The following is a 7362-nucleotide window of genomic DNA, read 5'->3' as shown; positions in this document are numbered from 1 at the left end:
AAGAGCCATATAATAGTGACAGACTACTTTTCGAACTACCCAGAAGTTGCAATACTTCAATCGACATCTAGCATAGCAGTCATTGAATTCTTGAAAACAGTATTTGCAAGACATGGTGTTCCATGTGAATATATCAGATAATGGTCCACAGTTTGCAAGTAGTGAGTTTGCTGACTTTGCCAAAGAATGGGGGTTCAAGCATATAACATCTAGCCCACATTATCCCAGAGGAAATGTCCATGCAGGGAGCTCAGTAAAGGTGGTCAAAGGTCTCCTAAAGAAAGCACGAGATGGAAAAGAAGACTTTCATCAGAGCCTGATGATCTACAGGAGTGCACCACTACAGATGGGTTGTCTCCAGCTCAGATGCTGATGTGACAACACATACAATACGCACCAACTTGCCAATTCATGAAGGCCTGTTGACACTCAAGGGAGTTTAGTTTAGTTTAGTTTATTAGTTTATTTAACAGGAGCCATATGCAGAACAAATCCTGTACCACAGTTAGCTATACAGCTAATTTACATCTGTGGTCCCTGGGCAGGAGGCTGAAAAAGAACATCATAGTAAAACAACGTAACATCTAACAGATACATATAATAACCACAACATCATCTCACTTAACATTGTAAACAATAACACATGACTACACATACACAAAGACACTACTGTCAACACATATATGACAAGAACACTACTATCAACACATATATAGCAGCATATAAAAAAATGATTGAGTTAATGATCACATATTAGATTAGCCTTCAGTCATGTCTTCAAAGATATTTTAAACTGGCTGAAACTTGTACAGTCTCTAGTATGAACTGGAATTGAATTCCATTTTTCAACCATGCTAATAGAGTGAGCTGACTGGCCAAAAGAGGTTTTCTTGAAACTAGCATAACAATCACTTCTCATAGAGGACCTAGATACTCTTAATTTATCTCTGAAAAATAATATGAATTGTTTGAGAGGTGCACATAGAATTAATCTGGAAAAGGCAAAACACAAACAAAAACTATGACATGACAAAAGAGCAAAACCGTTATATGACTTGAAACCAGGAGAACAGGTTAGAATCCAAGATCATGCGGCAACTGGAACATGCAGGGTTCAGCGCAGAGAGAGGTGGCACCACGCTCATACAAGATGGATGATCATTGAGAAAGAATTGCATTGATCTCAAATACAAATATCAAGCCCGACTGGTCTCAAGCAGCACTACAAAGAGCAGCAAGTAGGAAACAGGACAAGTGACATGGTCGACCAGACTACAGGGAAGGTTGCTGCAGATCCTGAAGTGCCAACAAATGGGAATCGCTCTCCTGTGAAAATGTCTTGCGGACCAAAGCGAGTTGTTCAGCCTCCTAAGAGACTCATTGAAAGCTGATTACTAGAGACTGTAAAAGTGAATGCATAGGTTTGTGACATTATATGTTCAAGGGCGTAAATTGGAGTCTTTCGGTAAGATAAGCAAGGCCCATATGCTTTGATATGGTTCTTTTTCTAAGAGGGGAGATGTGTTGTTATATACTGGTTTAAGAGAACTGCATTACCCAGAATGTATAGCGCGCTCACGGAGTTTGCCTGGTGGTTGTTGTACAGGCGAATGGAGGCAGTAAAAGTTCTGTTGGGAAACCCACACAGACTGTGTGAGTGTAGCCCTTTGAACACTATACATTTTTGAATGTTTTTCTGTCCTTTTGATTTTAGGCTTATTACATTGCATGTACATGAATTAGCTACATATTCTGTATGTCTCTGCACTCAGGTCATTCTGGGCTACTCAGATATGTCATAATTTGATGTGTAAATGCGGACACAGTCTTCATATAATCCTTTTTATAAGGGATAAACTACTTGTGCCTATAGTCAAAGATGAATCTGAATTAGGAATAAGACGATTTAGCTCCCTAAGAATACGAGAGACAGAGAAAAGATTGAATTCAAAGCAGCATCTCTTTTGTGTGAATGATGATGCTAAGGAATGCAGTATGGTTTTTCCTCTGTCACTGGATTTTACAGCTATGATGTATCACGGTTAAATGACACTGCAAACTTCACATGACTAACAAGTCTGTCCAGCATTTCAGCTCCTGTGCAAACCTCTCTGCTCTTCCAGCAGGTCTGCCAAAGCCTTCTGGCATTACAACCCAGACAAATTACTTGTGTCTCAATTATCAGCACACCTATAATCAGTGACTTAATCAGTTAATCACCTGTTTTAGGGCTGCAGCTATTGCTGGCAGTCACGGATGCTAGTGATTAAGGAGCTGCTAATTATTCTTTGTAACTCTTAGTCCTTTTTGAGTTGGCAGCTGCAGAGAGTGGGTTTCCAGGAGTGAGCAATTTAATCATCTCTCTTTGGATGTGCTCCCAGTACATTCTATACTGGAGCTCTGTTTCAGTGTGGGATGCTCCACAGGGAGTCACAATGCTGATTCCACCGATCCACAGTTTCCTAAATGATGCCCAGAGACCCTGAGTTTTGTCAGTAACACCGATACCATAACAGGCGGAGCCTCCAGTGCTACTGAACCCCCGGGAGGCGAGAGTTACATCCCCAGCTGTGTAACACCTTCACTGGAGGCTCACATTTATGGGCTGATTCGTCTTTATGTTCAAGGACTGCTAATAAAACAGAGGCATGTTGTTGTGATTATAAGCATGCATGGATAAACAGTTGCTTATCATGAATATAAATATCAGGATTAACAATGGGGCAGGACTGGTAAATTTGTCACATGTCAAATGTTGCTTTTCCATTGGCATATTGGCACCAAGCTGTAGCCGAGCCATACCATGCATAATTATTTACTGGTCACTCAGTGTACATCATGATTTACCATGTGCAATTATTATTATTATTTTGTTACTGTGTTAATTTCCACTAACACTGTGAGAATTGCAGTATTATGCAAGCATCAAACGCTAGCTGAATTTGTCACAGCACACGGTGAGCATGGACCAGGGAAGCAGGGGGAGGAGCCACAGGATCGGGGAACAAGGGATTCATTAGGAAACCAATACAGAGCACGAGGAAAAACAGGTAGTAACGTCAATAACAGGTCTGGGGAAAGACTAACGGGGAAGCATTTAAATACAAGAACTCAATTAGAAAAGACTAGAAACAGCTGGTAACATAGGGATTCCACACGTGGTTAACGTGGGGGCGTGGCACACAGGAGGAGGGGCACGATCGGGACGTGACAGAATTAACATTTGTTTGCCTAAATTTGCATCATGAATCCATTCCATTCCGCTGTTCTGTAGTACGTTTTTAAGTAGGAACTTGGAAATTTTCAAGTTCTGAACTTTCGCAAGTTCATCGTATTGGCAATAGTACTAATAATGAATAACATATAGAATACACGAGTTTTATTTCAGATAATTCACATGCAGAGCATTGGTGTCTCAATACATTTCAATCAATCAGATGGAGGTGATGGAACCGGCTCCATTTGCTCACACTTTCAGCCCTGCCAGTAAGCAGGGCCATGTCAGCGTGGTTATGGCTCGGGTGCGGCTCACGTCCATTACAATGCATAACTGCAAATTCGCAGCATGGCTCGGGTGCGGCTCACGTCCATTACAATGCATAACTGCAAATTCGCAGTATGGCTCGGGTGCAGCTCACATCCATTACAATGCATAACTGCAAATTCGCAGCATGGCTCGGGTGCGGCTCACGTCCATTACAATGCATAACTGCAAATTCGCAGTATGGCTCGGGTGCGGCTCACGTCCATTACAATGCATAACTGCAAATTCGCAGTATGGCTTGGGTGAGGCTCACGTCCATTACAATGCATAACTGCAAATTCGCAGTATGGCTCGGGTGCGGCTCACGTCCATTACAATGCATAACTGCAAATTCGCAGTATGGCTCGGGTACGGATTGGTTCTTGGCGGCAGTGGAAAAGCACCAAACGAAGAAAGTTCAAAGGGCAGTGGTGATAAGAACAACAACAGGAAATTTACTTCCTATAATGCCAATGTACTGAAAAAATCCGGGCTTAATCTCTTCTATGGTCTGTGGATCAAGTGCGCAGCTCATCTCGCCTCTCTGTGTGTTTTGTTCCTTTTATGTTTCTCAGCAATCTAGCAACTATCTAAATCATAGTTCTGAACTGTGAAATAGAGAAGAGACATAAAATGGGCTGGACCTGTCACGCTTGTCATGGACTTTGAGACACGTTTTCTGTGTTTTTCACTAAAGGTGACACACCTGCCACACCTATCACTGTGTTGGCGCTCTCTGCTACACAACCTCTGGTAGGGTACAATTACCTTATATACCCATATACAGTCTTTGCACTGATATGGTGCTTTGCATCCAACAGGTTAACACAGACAATCACACTGAAAAAATTGTCTAACATTCGACAAATAAATGCAAACAATTGCATTCATGATACTGTTTTACATACAGTGGGAAAACACAGACATTCACACTTAATTGCCTAACATCCAACATGTAGTCATATAAATATTATTTGGCATCCATCATTTACTTACTCAAATTAAGAGGGTACAATATTATCATTAAGTTTTATTCAGAACTTCAAAATGTAGATGATAATTTCATAAATAATGTTATTGACAATAGATCGCAAAAGGTCACAAATCTTCTAAAATGGTCCCCTACTGTATGTTCTTTGCTATTGACCATTTGATGATTCCAGTTCTGCCTGCAGTGATGTGGTCTAATCTCTGAGCCCAGTTTTCATCTTTTAGTGTATGAGCGAAATGAGCCAGTCTGTTAAATTGAACTGGAGCAAAATTTACTTCTCAGTAGGACAAAGACCCAGCACTCAGGGCCAAAAATATACCATGGCTGATGGAAATTAAAGGAGCAAATGTCCTTGAGAAGTTCATCCAAGCCCTGACTAGTGACCCCAAAGAGACACGGGACATCCTGAGGGAATCTGCAGAAGCCGGTGATTAAATCTGAAGGTTATAAGCAGACACGGTGCTCTACTGACCATTCTTCCTAAATCTCTGAAGCAATGCCAGCTGTGGTGAGCATCATTCAGCAATCTTCTTTGACCTACTGAAAGCAAAGCTGTTAGTTCCTACTGTCCACAAACTGCACATAACCTCGTGTCTCCCAGTGGACAGCCAGAATGATTAGTGCCAAAATGACATGGGTAACATGATGAAAGTTCCAGACTGCCTTTTCATTACTGACTTTGGTAGTTTTTTTTTTTATGTTTAGTTTTCAGTTGCTGCAGCACTAGTCACTGAAACAACTGCCGAGGAGCCCAGGAACTGTGTCCCCCATGTGTTTGGTGCATACTCTCTGTTTCTGGTGTCCCCTGTCTGAAAGCAGGCCCCTGTGCTCCCTGGGAAAGGCTTCAGGTGACCCTGGCCAGAACAAATGGTTAGAAGATGGAGGGATAGAGGGATGGATGGATGGATAGTGCTAACATTCAAGGTAAACCTATGTGGGAGCTTTTGCATTCTGCTTATTTCTAATGCATGAAGTCTTTTCACATATCTTAACATTCACCCCCCTGAAAGCTGCAGCACAATATATTAGGGAAGCATAACAGTAACCGTATCACATATATATCAAGTATACCGAGGCCACACTGTGTATCATTCAGTCTGTGAGGTTAATTACACCTTAAAACACACACTTCACTGGCATGCATTAACCATCATGAAACTTAGCAGAACTCTCAGGAGGTGATTTTAATTGAATTTACGAAAAGACTGAACTTAGTTATTTATTTCAGATCTTTTCACCAACTAATCAGAAATGACCCTGACTACTCTCCTACATTAATTCCTAATTTTAATATGCCTCTGTTATGATCCACTGCTCATAGTGTGTGTCAAAGCAGAAAGACCCTTATGACAATCAAGTGAGCTGTCTGGTCAAATCTGTGACAGAATTATGTGGGCCATATCTGGAGAGTGATGTGAAGAAAATAACATTAAGATCGTCAAAGTTACCAGGGACCCAGTCAGTAGGTGTTTTGCTACTGAAGTTCAGGAACCGAGTTCCCGGTTCTGAGCTCCTGGGCCATCTCAGCTGGGAACTTTTGCAGTTCCTGGCCACTTTCATGTGTTGCTTTGCCACCACAGAACTGGAACTTTATGCAAATTAAGCACGCTAGATACAAAAAGCTTATCGGTTAAGCTCCACACATTATGTCATATGAAACTACACCTTCATCACAAAAACATGGAACATGAACAAATCATTTTCAATTTCTTCATTTTCTACTTTCTTACATTGAGTTTGATGTAGGGTTGTGTGGAGTGGTGTTGAAGTTGTCTAAATCCTATTTGACTAATCGATAGCAATATCTTCAAGTATCCAACAACTGTATTCCACTGTCTATGTTACTAGACAAATATACAGTACCACGGGGACCAGCACTTGGTCTGTTATTGTTTTCTCTCTACATGCTGGCATCAGGTGACATTCAGAAAACATAATGTTAATCATCGCTCCTATGCCGACGACATCCAAATAAATATTTCATGCTTAACAACCCCACCTCAGTTGTTATTTTAGCTGTTGGATGACTTGGATGACTGAAATCTTTTTGTCACTCAATGCGGAGAAAACCGAGATTTTGTTGTTCGGAGGTAAGTCTGTGGAAACGTCTGCTATAACTTCCCAGGTTCAGGACTGATTTCAAAGTTTTACTACTCACATATAAAGCACTCAGAGCTCTAACACCCTACCTAACAGAAAGGATCCATGTTTACAAGCCAGATCATACACTCAGATCAAAGAATGCAGGCTTCCTTGTCATCCCATGCATAAATAAAATAACTTTTGGCGGTATAGCCTTCTGCTAGAGGGCCTCTATATTGTGGAACAGCCTGCCAGCAGGTGTTCGGGATGCCAAATTGGTCTCAGTCTTTCAATTTTGACTGAAGACCAAGTACACCAGTTTACGTAACTTGACAAATAACACGCTGTAATCATGACTGTTGGTGCGGCTATACATGCCATTTCGATCTACGATGCTTGTCCATTAATGTGTCTGTGCATGTTCTGACCACCGATGCTCTCTGCCTTCCCACATGTCCGGATAGTGCCCGGGATGGTCCTGCTTCAGACCCATGGAAGGGTGATATCATGGTTGTGACTTATGAAGCCTGACATTGTGGGTATAACCTGCAGTTTGCTGAGTCACACAGGCTGGCACGGGGAGCCGACTTGTTGGTGAACTTTGATCATGAACTCAGTGTACATCTTGCTTTTATTAATGCAGACCCATTCTCTCTTTTTTGTAATGTTAGCATGCCCGGGGGGGTTGGGTAGCCAGTTGACCTTGGACCCCTAGAGGTTTTTTTTGTCACTACATGAGAGTTTTTGGTTCCTCTCCTCCTTGTTT

Source organism: Brienomyrus brachyistius, chromosome 20 (genome assembly GCF_023856365.1).
Source record: "Brienomyrus brachyistius isolate T26 chromosome 20, BBRACH_0.4, whole genome shotgun sequence".
Classification (NCBI taxonomy): domain Eukaryota; kingdom Metazoa; phylum Chordata; class Actinopteri; order Osteoglossiformes; family Mormyridae; genus Brienomyrus; species Brienomyrus brachyistius.
The sequence above is the reverse complement of the archived record's forward strand: the minus strand, read 5'-3'. Positions refer to the sequence as shown.